The sequence below is a fragment of the Physeter macrocephalus genome, unplaced genomic scaffold (genome assembly GCF_002837175.3).
Source record: "Physeter macrocephalus isolate SW-GA unplaced genomic scaffold, ASM283717v5 random_668, whole genome shotgun sequence".
Taxonomy (NCBI): Eukaryota; Metazoa; Chordata; class Mammalia; order Artiodactyla; family Physeteridae; genus Physeter; species Physeter macrocephalus.
Genome location: NW_021145899.1, coordinates 1 through 14,643, shown reverse-complemented (window position 1 = coordinate 14,643; position 14,643 = coordinate 1).

The window sequence follows — 14,643 nt, the reverse complement described above, 5'->3', positions numbered from 1 at the left end:
TCACTTTTGGGTAGCTTTCCTTGATTTATTTATTTTTTAAAATATTTATATAACATGGCAGTTATCTTTATCTTAAAAATTTGGTGGAACTTACTGTAAAAAAACAAACTTCTGGCATCGTATCTTTTCTAGATAGGGAAGGCTTTCAAAAATGTCAGAAGCTTTCGTGGTAGGAGAATAGTGGTGGCGAGTAACCTATTCAGTGAGGCAGCTGGGCATGTCACACATCAGTGATGATGCTTTTTAAAAAATGACAGGGGGCTTCCCTGGTGGCGCAGTGGTTGAGAGTCTGCCTGCCGATGCAGGGGACACGGGTTCGTGCCCCGGTCCGGGAGGATCCCACATGCCGCGGAGCGGCTGGGCCCGTGAGCCATGGCCGCTGAGTCTGTGCGTCCGGAGCCTGTGCTCCGCAGCGGGAGAGGCCACAACAGTGAGAGACCCGCGTACCGCAAAAAAAAAAAAAAAAAAAAAAAAAGACAGGTGTGTCCACACATTCTCGTCTGTGTGCATGTATGTTGCTCACACACATGGCTTGACATTGTGAAATTGCTCCTCAAGGCTTTTTAGCAACCACTATTTTTTCATGATTGCAGAACTTACTTTAGTGTTTTGGTATGAGTAAATAGTACCAAATTATATCCACATATCAGTGTTCTTTGCATAATTATCAGACACATTCAGAATGCCATTTGGCAGGTCTGGAGCGGTCAGCGCTTTTGGTTTGGTCAGTTTCAGCCAGTTCAGTGCCTATGTAGGTCTTAAAATATCAAATTGCATATAGGGTTTCTGCCCTCACATGATCTATGTGTTCCTGAAAAATGTTGCATTCTGCAAAATCACACACGACAAATATCAGGGCTTGAGGGAACACCCGTGTTGAGGCAGACCACTCACTGCGTGATGTTGTAACTGGAGAACTAACCGAATGGTTTTTGGTAACTTGGGAAGTACAGCTTGGACTTGTGGAGTCGTTTTCAATAGATCAGCAACTTTCAAGTGAGCTGCCAATGCTTGATGTTCCCACTGTGTGCTCAGACAGAAAGATAAAAAAGTTCTTTTGTCCTTGAAGTTCACCTGGACAAGAATCTTTGAACTTCCGTGGTTTACTAACCTCTGGCATGTTCTTCGTCACCCCTTATAAAGAGTTTGTCCATCCCTGGCCTTCCCTGGTTCAGTCATGAAGGAAGCTGTCACAGTCATCCTAGATGAGCAGATCTCTGCCAGATTTTAAGTTTTTTTTTTTTCTGGAAGGTAAATAATTATCTCTTGCAGAAACTTTGAAAAACAGGTTCACTGTACAAAGACTGTGTCATCAGTGCCATCCCTCAAAACCCCCTCGTTTGCTCTGGTTTGTGTGCTTCTGTCATTTCTAACGCATCCGAGGGTTGGTGTGGATCTTTCCAGCAAGCAGAATTGGGATCGTGTTGTTCATCCTACCCTCTTCTTTTCCTATTGAATGCATGTGACAATCGTTGCTTGTTCTTAATTATGGCAGCATAATTATTCCATCGTTAGAATAAACATTTATCGGTGCCTGCTTCCGCAGCAACGAATTACACACATGTAGTGGCTTGGGGCAACATAAATGTATTATCTTACAGTTCTGTAGAAGTCCAGCACAGGTCTCCCTGAGCTGAAGTCAAGGCGCGGCAGGGCCGCCTTACATTCTGGATGCTCGAGAGGAAAATCCATTTCTTTGCCTCGTCCATCTTGTAGAGGCTGCCTTCTCTTCTTTGGCTGGTGGTCCCTCCTCTGTCTTCCAAGCCAGCTATGGCAGAACAAGTCCCTCTCACTTGGCCTCACTCTGACCTCCTCTCCGCCTCTAGTTACCGTTTAAAGGACCCCTGTGAGTACATGAACTCATCCAGATATTCCAGGATAATCTTATTTTAAGGTCAGTTGATCAGCAAGCTGAATTCCATCTCTTCCCTTAATTCCCCTTTGCCATGTAAGTTCTATACTCGCAGGCTCTCGGCTTTAGGATGTCAGGATCTTTGGGGCAGGATGGGGGGGGCATTGTTCTACCCATGCTTATCTCCTGGTTGATGAATTAATTGGTTGTTTGCATTAGTGTGGATGACGGTTCAGTGAACACCTTCATACGTTGATCTCTGTGGATCTCTGGTTAATCCATGGACCACCTTTCTGTACATGGAATATTTCAAAGTGATCATTTTCATATGCTTGACAGAAAAAAAAATGATCAAAGTACTGAAACTCCAGTCTTGGTTGGGTAGGAGAACAGGAGGCAAGCTTAGTGCCAAAGAGAAATTTTCAGAACTCGGAGGAGATCATTTTGTCCCTCTGTTGCATCCCAGTTAGAGTGTATGGTTGTTACTCATTAGAGCCTTATTATATTCCCTGTGCCTTCTGATGTATGTCACATGCGTTTCTTTGGCATCTGTTTGCTGGATAAACGAGTAAGGAAGTTACGTACACATGCACGCATACACGCTTCACCATTAAACTCCTTCTTTCACTCTGGTTCTTTTCCAGTATTAAATCTTAGTAGATAATCGGTCTGAATTACTAGCCATGGTTAATTTTGCAGCATTTTGGATGTTGACAGCTGTTCTGTGATTAAATGTAATACTGCCTGGACATCACTGAAATGGGGGACATCGATTCTCACATCGAGCATTTAAGATGTACTTGGATAGTTTTAACTGCTCTGTCTTGCTAATTTTTTTTGTTTATTTTATTTTTTACTTTTGACTGTGTTGGGGGCTTCCTCTAGTTGCAGCGAGTGGGGGCTACTTTTCGTTGCAGTGCGTGGGCTTCTCATTGGGTGGCCTCTCTTGTTGCAGAGCATGGGCTCTAGGCGCGCGTGCTTCAGTAGTTGCGGCACTCAGGCTCGGTAGTTGTGGTTCCCAGGCTCTAGAGCCCAGGCTCAGTAGTTGTGGTGCACCAGCTCAGTTGCTCCATGGCATGTGGGATCTTCCCGGACCAGGGTTCGAACCTGTGTCCCTTGCATTGGCAGGCAGATTCCTAACCGCCGTGCCACCAGGGAAGATCCCCGTCTTGCTAATTTTAAAGGCTAAGTATGTGTCCTGTGTTCTCTGTCTTCCTCCTTCCTTCCTTTTTCTTTTTTAATATGAAAAGTTTATTATAAAATCTTCACAGATTTATATAAATACCAGTTGCCAGAAAGAGTGAATGAAACCGAGAGTTACTTTGGAATAAGCAGAATCAGATGACGCTTGAAATGACTGTTCTGCAGTCCCTTATCCATGGGGCCAGATATGTTTGAGAATTAAGGGTTTTGGGTGGGGGGATGGGGGTGTATGCATCTCCCAGGGCTTCCATAACAAAGCACCGCAAGCTTGGTGGCTTAAAACAGCAGAAATTTACTCTCTCACAGTTCTGGAGGCTAAAGGTCTGAAATCAAGGCGTTGGCAGGGCCGTGCTCACCGGGAAGCCTTGAGGGGAGGATCCTTCCTTGCCTCTGCCAGCTTCTGGCAGTTCCAGGCGTTCCTGGGCTTGCAGCTGCAGCGTTTCAGTCTCTGCCTCTGCCTCTGCGGTCACATGGCATTGTCCCTGTGTGTCTGTTTCCCTTTCTTATAAGGACACCAGTCCTATTGGATTAGGGCCCATCCTAATGACCTCATCTTAATTTGATTTGCATCTGCAGAGGCCCTACTTCCAAACAAGGCCACATCCACGGGTACTGCTGGGGTTAGGATTTCAACATATCTTTTGATGGGGGAGACACACACATTTGAACCCATAGCCGGGTGGGGTGTGGGAAGGTCGCACTGAGCACGTGCAGTACATGTGCTGGATTGGAGCAGCAGCCCATCGTCAGACGCACAGGCAGCCACCCTTAGGCTGGTACTAAAGCTGCAAACAGCCTGAGGTCCTTTCAGATCAGGCTTTGCCACCACACGAATGCAGGCCAGGCTGGTTGGCTTCCCGCCAGATGGCTGTAGCTTTCGGTTTTCAGAATCTCTTGGATTTGGAGTTATGTTTAAAGGATTGAGGACCTGTGCTAGCTAGGTTTTCACCTTGATTCCTAACAGCCGGTCAGTGAGCTTTCTTGGCAGTTCTGTCAGGGGAGAATTGCTGCACATGTACTATCTAATGTTGCTGTCTTCTTCTTTTTCCTTTTCCCCTATCTAAGGCAGTTAGTTCCTCAGCCCTGGGTATCAAGGAGCTGATGTAGTTTGACCCCCATATCCTCGTGTCCAACCAGAATGGAAACTTTGTTCTGAAAGTTAAACCCTTGCTCGAGGTTAAAACTCCTCTCCCTCCTCCCTGAGCATCTCCAGACACCAACAACCCCCAAGTCACAAAGCCAGTCTTCTGTTTAACCAAAGCATTGTGCCTTTCCCCTCTTCAAAGGGGTTGGTGTCCACAGAAAGTCAGCATAGAAGCCAAACCCCTAGACACCTTGGAAAGAGCAAGTGGAGGGTGAGTGGAAAGTCGACTGGCTACCATCTCCTCGCCTGCAACTGCACAGAAAACAGACTCAGCTTTGTAGCTGCCAAAGTAGGAAGCGGTTTGCTTACATCCCCACATCTAAACTGCATACAGAAACCTGCTGGAAGGAGTATCCAGCCAGAACAGTATTAGACATTGTTGAAGCATGTTCATTGTAACAGTCCTTATGGCAGAAGTATTGGAAGCATCTGGGATATCAGGGAGATAGGACATTCGTGACATTAAAAATTATTAGAGGAACATTTAGTCACAGAGAATTCTTATAATAAGTGAGGTGAAGGGATACAGTTTACCTGTAATGGGAACCAATTTTGTCAAATATGTAAACATAGGGTCTAGTAAGCATGGATAAGAATGTTAGCAGTGGTTTTGCTAATAGACTACTTACTTGCTTTGTACTTGGGACTTTTCTACTTTTCCGTAATCTCTTCTTTTCCTTTTTTCTCCCTTCCTCCCCTCTAAGTCCTTTGGTCTAGGGGCCTGTTACTTTGTAACAGAGGATTGTATCCTCTTATGTTTAATCACAGCACTATCCTCATTGCTGCCAGTTATCAGCTGAGTTTGGGGGATACCATAGGGGTTAGTGTTCCAAGCCGGGTAGGATGCCCGGCACCCCCAGGGCAGGATGGTGATGAAGGAAGAGGGATATTTGGCTCTGGTTCTCCCTTCCCTACTGACCAGCCCAATTGCTTGGCCTCAGTTCCTCCGATGACAACAGGTTTTCCCTATAGAGTCCCTCTTGAGTAGGTGACTGGTTTTTCTCAGCTGCTGTGTCATAAGGGATTGTCTCACAGTTTACAGAGGGGGGAGCGTAGGCTTAGGGGAGAAGGAAGTTTGCTGAGGTTCATTAGACATTAACAGCAAAGCCAGGGCCAGAGCTGAGGTCTCCCCAGGGCTGCTGCAGTGTCCGTCCACGTGCCGCTGGTTGGAACCCCTGGGGCCAACCCCTCGGAGCTGGCCCAGTGTGCCGGGAGAGGGGCTGGGCATCAGTAGTTTAACTCCCACTCCCACCCCGTTTTTGTTTTTGCTTTTGTTTTTTTTTTCCCTGTGAATAGATGACGTTCAGTATTTCTGTGCTGGTCAAACAGAACACAGGTGGGGAATACATAGGGGAGGGGTGCCTTGTGAAGGGGTGTATGTGGGGCTTTCCTGGGAGGTAGTCCAAGGAGTCTTCGCAGCAAAGGGGCCTGGCCTGGGGTGTCATAAGCATGACACACACCCAGTCCTTGGCCTTAAGTTGGGGTCCCCCATAGGGGGTCTGCGGAGAGTCTCACTTTTTTACCAGCTCCTTTGCCGGAATCCACACTCCCAGTGCGATGGGGGACTTGGTCCTGGAGAGAGGGGTCTGGAGAGCCCCCAGTACGCAGCCCAGGGTTGGGAAGAGGGCTTCCGTGCCCACCGCCCAAGGGGCCGAGGACCCCGCGGGGTGCTGAGGGCTGCCCATCTCCTCCCCTCTGCCTGTTTTCCTTCCCCCGGGCCGGACAAGAGCAGAGGGGAGGTGAGCAGGGCCTCCAACCTCTACTGAGTCCCAGGGTCCTCAGGCGGGTGGAGGGAGGGTGGAGAGAGAGGGTCTAGGCCACCAACAGACACTGTAAACTTTGGTTTAAAACAATAACCCCTCTGCCTGTTTTCCTTCCCCCGGGCCGGACAAGTGCAGAGGGGAGGTGAGCAGGGCCTCCAACCTCTACTGAGTCCCAGGGTCCTCAGGGTGGGGTGGAGGGAGGGTGGAGAGAGAGGGTCTTGGCCACCAACAGACACTGTAAACTTTGGTTTAAAACAATAACTTAAGTTGGGGAGGGCTTCCAGCCTGGGGCCGGGAGAGCAGGGGGTACGGGAGGCGACAAAGGAGAAAGCCGACAAAAAGGTTTGCTTTTTGCTTCCGGCATAAGAGAGGTCTTTGGTCATCTGTGTGAGTGGCGGGGATGGGGAAGGGGCGCTGCGGGCGGGTGGGGGAAGACGGCCGTGGGGGACCTGAAGGCTGGGGTGCGAGTCCTGTCGGGGCACAGCAGCCACCGTATTCATCGCACCCGCCCCTCAAGCCTGGTTTCAGCCTGGCCTTTCCCGGGGACACAGGCAGATGCTTCCCGCAGGCCTGGCCCCACGTGGGGCCCCAGCTCCAGCCTCAGGGGCAGCTTGGCCGCCTCTCCACGAATCCACCGGGCACAGGCCTCTTCCTCTGCTCCTGGGCCTGGGGGGCAGCACCCAGCAAATGGGGGTGGAGGCCCAGCTCAGCCTGCGGGGAGACCCGGAAGCAGGCAGCCGTGCTCCCACGGACCCCCCCAGGGCACTCCGCTTGTCGCCCCCCCCCCAGCTGTGGCTTTTGAATGGGCACGGCTGAGGGGGCCGGTTTTTCCTGGGGCTGCTCTAGACTTTAGCTACCCGCAGCCCAGGCCAGGGCCGGGGTAGGAGCGGGGGTGAAGTTATTTCTTCACGGTACGGACAAGGAGGTGGAAGGGAGCACAAATTCCCCACCCCACTTTTTATGGTACGCGGGCCTCCCTCTGCCGTGGCCTCTCCCGTTGCGGAGCACAGGCTCCGGACGCGCAGGCTCACCGGCCATGGCTCACGGGCCCAGCCGCCCCGCGGCACGTGGGATCCTCCCAGACCGGGGCGCGAACCCGGTTCCCCTGCATCGGCAGGCGGACGCGCAACCACTGCGCCACCAGGGAAGTCCCCCCCACCCCCACTTTTTAAAATGAGTATTAGGTGATGCAAATGCAATCTCGGTACTGGATTTTGGAAATCCTTTGCCTACAAGGCAGTCCCTCCCGGGTGTGGGTGGGTATGTACGTGTGGATCCTCCCAGACCGGGGCGCGAACCCGGTTCCCCTGCATCGGCAGGCGGACGCGCAACCACTGCGCCACCAGGGAAGTCCCCCCCACCCCCACTTTTTAAAATGAGTATTAGGTGATGCAAATGCAATCTCGGTACTGGATTTTGGAAATCCTTTGCCTACAAGGCAGTCCCTCCCGGGTGTGGGTGGGTGTGTACGTGTGTGTGTGTGTGTACACACAGAAATGCAAGGTGAGTATTCATTTTTATAGTACTTGAGTGCGTAGTATGTACAAGGCAATGCGTCTGCCTTGTGGATGTCGTGTGACAAATTAGTCACTTAACAACTCCGGAGGCACTGTTAACGTTTCTGGGGCGCAGTTCTATTAATTTTTAAAATATTTATGATGGTTTAGATACTTGATACTTATATACATTTATATAATATAGTAAACTTTTATAATTTATATTTATTATTAAATAAACGCGTTTTATATACCCTTGTTAAATAAAACTTTATTCATGGTGGGATCATAATACACATGCTCTAGGCTTTTGCCTTTTTAATTTCCTACATCTTGCGGGAGCTTTTCATTTCTAAACTTAGATCTGCCTCTCCTCTTGTACAGATGAGTTTTCTTTTCAGGAATTGTATTAGTTAAAGTAGATGCTCAACTGCTGAAAGGGAGACACCAAAATCCAGTGGCTTCGAGTTTCTTTTGCACCCACTTAACAGCCCGGGGCTCGGTGAGGTTGTTCACTGGCCAGGGGATAGCCCTGGCCTCTGGGGTGGGAGCTGGCTCCTGACAGCCAGGTCCGCTTCCAGCATGTGGGATGCAGGAATGAGCCTGGATGACACCCGCTTCCTTTTTAAAGAGAGATGTAACTCCTGAGTTGTTGCCCACTTCCATTCGCCTCCTCCTGACCGGAAGTTAGTCTCGTGGCCGCACCTAGCTGGCGGAGAGGCTGGGAGATGTCGTCCAGTGGGTGGACATGTGTCCATCTAGGACGTGGGAGGGTCCTGTTAGCACAAGGAGGAAGGAGCAAGTTAATGCTGGGGGTCCATCACTCACTGTCTGCTGCAGCTCGAGCACTGGCCAGCAGTGGTGACAGGCTGCCAGGAGGCAAGTTAGAGCTGCCGAGTACCGGGCTGTGATTTGGCAGTGACAGTGTCTGTGAAAGCAGACGTCGGGGTGTGAAGGGCTCTGAAGCGTCTGGAATGACTGGCCTGTGAGTTCCTCCAAGAGCAGTGATAGTGCCTTCATCATTTTTTCTGTCATGAGCACCCTACTTAATGCTTTGACCATCAGCTAGCCAGCAGAGGAGGGGAGGGAGAAGAGGTCCAGAGATTAAGAGAAGGTTTTTCCCGCATCTTAGCGTGCGCCTGTTGACGCAGCGTTTGCGCGCTTGCCCTATGCCAGGTGCGGTTCTGGGCTCTGAGGCCGCATCAGTCCCCAGCAGACCCAGCTCTGCCCCCTAAGCCCACATCCTGGTGAGGAGTGGCAGGGTGGCAAACAAGAAAGGGGGGGAGAAAATTCCAGTAGCAGCGGTTGCTCTGATGAAAAGAAAGCAAGGTCATGGGATGACAAGCAACTGGGGGCTGACTTTAGGTTGGGTGCAGGGACGGCCCCTTTGGGGAGGTGGGAGATGACAGGTAGCCAGCCTGTGTGGCAGAGGGTCTAGCTAGTGCCCGTGTCCCACCAAAGGAATTGTGAGCATGGCGTGTGTGGGAACAGGTTTGCTGGTGTGGCCCGAGCATCGTGAGCTTGGCTGGGAGAGGCAGGCGGGTGCTGCATCACAGGAGGGCTGGCGGATTATGGGAGGGAACCGCTATTCCTGAGGATGGCGAGAAGCCTTTGGAGGGCTTGAAGCAGGGCAATGAAGTGATCAGTTTTCTGCCTCTGATAACACTATGGATGTAGGATGGAGCGTAGATTATATGAGAGCAGGAGTGGAAGAATCAGCAGGGCCAGCTAGGCGGCTGTTGGAAACCTGAAGAGAGGTGGTGGCGGCTAGACCAAAGAAGAAGAGACCGGAACATTCTGGATCTGTTTCAGCTAGAAACGGGGCTTTCTGGTGGATTGAATGGGCACGAGGCAGCGAAGGAGAGAAAAACCAACGTTCACTCGAGATTTGTTGGGGTTTGGTTGTTTGAGGTGCCTTTATAATCTCCAGTGGGAGCTGGTGAGTAGGGAGTCGATTAAGAGCCTAGAGATCTGGGGAGATTTTTCTGGCTAAGTGGTCTCAGGTCCATCTTAGGTTACACTTAAATTCCAGACTTTGTGTTATAGCTGGTACCACTCCACTCTGGAGGAAACCAGGCACAAGCTTCCAAGAGTGCTCTCCCAGTAGAGTCATCCAGGATGTACTTAATTCCCCCAGCAACAAGTTTTGACAGCCCATGTGAAATGCTGTCTACCAGGAAAGCTCATTAGAGACACAGCACTCAGACTCTTTAACTGGGGACTGGTCCTGTAGGCACCCTCTGCTTAACGTGTACCAAAATTTTAGACTCCTAAAGGAAAGCAGGTGTGCATCACAAACCCTTTTGTTTGTAAAGTTTTGACACAGTGAGCCACTTTTATCAGGGTGGTGGGAACCCTTCCCAGATCCAAGTGCTGAGTCACCAGCCAAGGGCCGCCTTGTAAACAGGCTTTCAAAGGATAGAAGTTCGGCCTGCTACATTAATTCTTTTCTACACATGGAGAGTGTGACTTTCCTTATCCTGCAGTAGACTTCTTTGTAGACTTGAATCCATATCCTCACTGACCTGCCTAAGGCAGACCTGTTTCCCTGGGCTCTTTGACATGTCTCTCCTTACCCCCCCCGACAGCTACACCTTTATTCACTGTCTGAAGGAGGAGGGGAGAAGAGCTTGCTGTCAGCACACAGGAATGATACATACGCGTGCACATATGATGTGTGTGCCACCAGGAAATATGTGGTCTCCTTCTTGTATCAGCAACGGTAGCAGTAGCAAAAAGTGGCTCTTCTGCAGTTCTTAAAGATTATCTGTCATTCACCTAACATTTACTTACTTTGTTCAGGCAAGGAAATTACAGGGTATCTCCTTGCAAAGATGAACTGCTTTGTGATACTCAGTCACTGTGTGACAGCACAAATGATGTTGGCTTTAGTAGCAAGTTAGTGGGTTTGGCTTCTGGAGCTTGGTTCTACAGCCCTTGTCCCAGTGGAAGACATTGTTCCTGGATGGTGGGGTAGGACATAGAAGGACTAGGCACTTTGGAACCAGTCCAGGGTTGAAGATTGTAGCCCTGATATTTAGTAACTTGGATCCTTGGGCAAGTTGCTTTACCGTTCTCAGCCCCTGTTTCCCCGTATATGATATGGGGCTAAAATGTGTGGAGCCAGTGTGTGGATGAAGTGAGAGCCCATATGGAAGAGGCTGCTACAGTGACAGAAATATAATCAATTCTTTAACGTTGACTGCCTGTATCATTTATTATAGGAAGAGAGTCCAAAGAGTTAAAAATTCATTTATAAATAAATATATATATATACACACACATACAGACACACATAATATAAAGTTTGTATATTTGTATACAATTACGCTTCTCATTATTCAGCAGGTGTCTGAGTGCTTATGTGCCAGACCATTTCTTCTGTTACCGTAGTGGATACAGTACTTAGCTTTTTCTTCTGTGCATCTTAATCTCATTTTAAATCCCTTGGTTCTTCAGGCTATTTTATAGAGCCAAGATCATTCCAAGCCCAATTGCTAAATGTATGGATTAAGATGTTACTTTTGGGCTTCCCTGGTGGCGCAGTGGTTGAGAGTCCGCCTGCCGATGCAGGGGACGCGGGTTCGTGCTCCGGTCCGGGAAGATCCCACGTGCCGCGGAGCGAGCGGCTGGGCCCGTGAGCCATGGCCGCTGGGCCTGCGCGTCCGGAGCCTGTGCTCCGCAACGGGAGAGGCCACAACAGTGAGAGGCCCCCGTACCGCAAAAAAAAAAAAAAAAAAAAAGACGTTACTTTTCTTTAATTGCTAGAAGGATTATACACCCCTCAGGGCAGGGACAATGTCTGTTATTCACTGCCATGTCCACACAGCGGTTACCGTGTACGAGATACTCTGTCATGCGTATTGAATTAAATTTTAAAAATCTAACGACTGTAGTTTGCTCTCTCTTGTCAGCGGTTCTGGTTGGGAACTTCTTATTGGGGGAGGGGGGAGCATATGGGGGCGATGTCTCTGGGAGTGGCCATGAGGCTGACCCCTACCATGTCAGAAACAGTGGGGATGTGGTTAGAAGCACAGGTTTCCTGATATAGGGAAGCTTCAAGTTAGGCATGTGACGAATCGTGTGTGACCAGTATTCAATCTGGAATCATTCATTTGCAGTCAACTTTACCTTCAGGGTGAATTTGACTGCCAGTGAGTTCATTCTTTGCTCGAAATTTTGTTTTGTTGTGTCGTTTTTCATTTCCTTCACCATTTCTCATTTTGGGGGACTGTATCTTGTATAAGGGGAAGAGTGGAGGAGGGGCGGATCCCGCAGTCTTTCTGTCCGGAATTGGCCTGCCTTCCTGTTCCGTAGAGGTCACTTGCCCACAGCTCCCCCTATTGATTCTTTGGCGTAGAGCTTGACTGACTGCACAGGTGGCAACAGAGAAGCAACAGGCATTTTTTCAAGAATGTTGAGCTGTAGACACTTCATATCCCTCTTCTCCGGTTCTCCGTCACTGCCCCGGCGCCAGGTTGAGAAACCTCCGGGTGTTTGGGTGGAGGTAGAGGTATGGAGAGTGTGGCATTGGTGGTTTACTTGTGAAAGAAAATGATAGAGACCTCAGTTTGTTTGGTTTTTTAAAATTAATTAATTAATTAATTTGGCTGCGTCAGGTCTTAGTTGCAGCACGAGGGATCTTTGTTGCGGTGCACCGGCCTCTCTCTAGTTGTGGCCTGCGGGCTTAGCTGCTCTGCGGCATGTGGGATGTTAGTTCCCCGACCACGGATCGAACCCGTGTCTCCTGCACTGGAAGGTGGATTCTTAACCACTTTGCCACCAGGGAAGCCCCGTGGAGCTCTTTAAATGTAATAAAAGAAAAGCCTTCAACGCAGACGTAGAGAATGGACTTGAGGACATGAGGAGGGGGAAGGGTAAGCAGAGACGAAGTGAGAGAGTGGCATTGACATATATACACTACCAAATGTAAAATAGATAGCTAGTGGGAAGCAGCCGCATAGCACAGGGAGATCAGCTGGGTGCTTTGTGACCACCTAGAGGGGTGGGATAGGGAGGGTGGGAGGGAGACGCAAGAGGGAGGGGATATGGGGACATATGTTTATGTATAGCTGATTCACTTTGTTATACAGCAGCAACTAACACAATACTGTAAAGCAACTATAATAAAGACGTTAAAAAAAAAAGGAAAGCCTTCAGTTAATTTTTTTTTTAATCAACGTGAAGATCATGGATTTAAGTTAATCAGTGATGTGACTCATAAACACACAACACTGATGTGGTCCTTTCTCCCTTTGCATTTCTGTCCATACATCTCTGCATCTGTCTAGTTTGTGAGCCCTGTTCTTACAAATCTGTGTGGCTTGAGACAGGCACCGATATTTTTTGTCTGATCTCTTTTTGCTTACTACTGATAGATCTGAGATTACCCATGATAGTACTGCAGGACCCATTCCTGTGTTTGTAATTGGGAAGACGGGTTGTTACTTCGCCAGGAGACTACATTCTCTAGTGATGTCAGCAAGAGAGGAACTGAGTTTAGAGAACAAGTATATCATGTACGCTTAACAAGAAAAAACCTTCTGACTGTACTGAATTTGGTGGTGGTCATTACCAGTGCAGGTAGTCCTCCCAGTTAGATCTGACTGCACACACTAACCAAATTCTAGAGTTGCTCCTTTCCCATTCTGATCCGTTACCAAAAAACCTTGAGAGATTTTAGGAAATCTGTGCCTTCAAAAGAAGGGAAGAAGCTTTGAAAAAGGGAAGTATTCTGGTTGAGTGTGGTCACTTGAAAATCACCAGCACAGTATTTGACTGCTTCTGCTATTAAGACATGGAGTCTATTTGAATCTATTTCCTACCCCTTGATCTTGGATCATCTATAGCTCAGCTGAACCTCCAGCTGAATGCAGCCTTGTGAGTGAGCACCATGAAACCAACCAAGGAATCACCCACCCATCAACCTTTAGAATAATGACAAATAATACGTATGTTTTGGAATGGTCTCTTACGTAGCAATAGGTAACTGATAGGACGAACTTGTTCTGAATGAAAATACCCAGGCAGGTATCCTATTATGCCCTCCTGTCTTCTCAGGAAAAAAAAAAAAAATCATCAGGATTAGGAAAAAAGTCTTTCACATTTTAGTATAATTTAGCAATCAATCTGATTGCTTTCTTCAGCAAAGAAAGGGCTGCAGGGTGCTCACAGCTTTGTTTTGTAATGGAAAGAAGGTCGCTGATTTGGGGACCTGATTCATTTTGGGGAAGGGGTTGTTTGGGAGTTATACTGGAGTGGAGACTTAACAGCAGTTTGAGTATACTATGGATCTGGTAACTGTTGCAGTAGGAGATGAAGAATTTTGAAAGGAAAAATGAGAAAATACCAAAGAAACTTTTTGAAAACTGTCTTGAACAGCAGTCTGTTGCTAAAGAAGGGGCAAGGGTGTGAGTATTGTGCTATACACCCAAAGCTGAACTTGGTGTAATGGTGAGAGACTTGGAAACCAGATAGGGTTGGCAGATTGGGCAAAAACAAACACAGGATGAGGAGCTGCGTTTATTTATTTATTTTTGGCTGAGCCCTGAGGCTTTTGGGATCTTAGTTCCCGGACCAGTGATTGAACTCCAGCCCTGGCAGTGAAAGCAGGGAGTCCTAACCACTGGACCGCCAGGGAATTCCCTCAGGTCTTTCTTTAGATTACTTACGGGATATTCTCACATTGCATATGTTTGTAGAGTTGAAGCCACCATCTCTTCAAATATGCTCCCTCTCTTTTTCTCTACTGTTATTCACCCTAGTCTTTAGTTAGCTGTGTGTTACATCTTTTCATTTTCCTTCCTGTGTCCGTTGATGTCTTTCACATTTGTGATCCTTTTGTTTCTTTGTGCATGTTTTAGGTAAAATTATTGTATAGTTTATGAGAATTTGAATGTCTGAAGCCTTTGCTTATCGTGAGGATAGGGTAGTTAGTGTCTGTGCGTGGAACCGTAAACAGATAGTTTCTGTTAACTGATGCATAGTGGTTTGTGTCCCTGATGTGTGCTTTTTGTTTGGGAACTCAACATGGGGCCCTTCCACCTTTACCTTCGCTATTTCACTTGGCCATTTGTTGCTAGACATCTTTCTATGACGGTACATACAAACCATCTTTTTAAAAAAATGGTTCCACTATGTTCCCCACCCCCACCCCCGGGGATGTGCCATAATTCTGTCCATTTC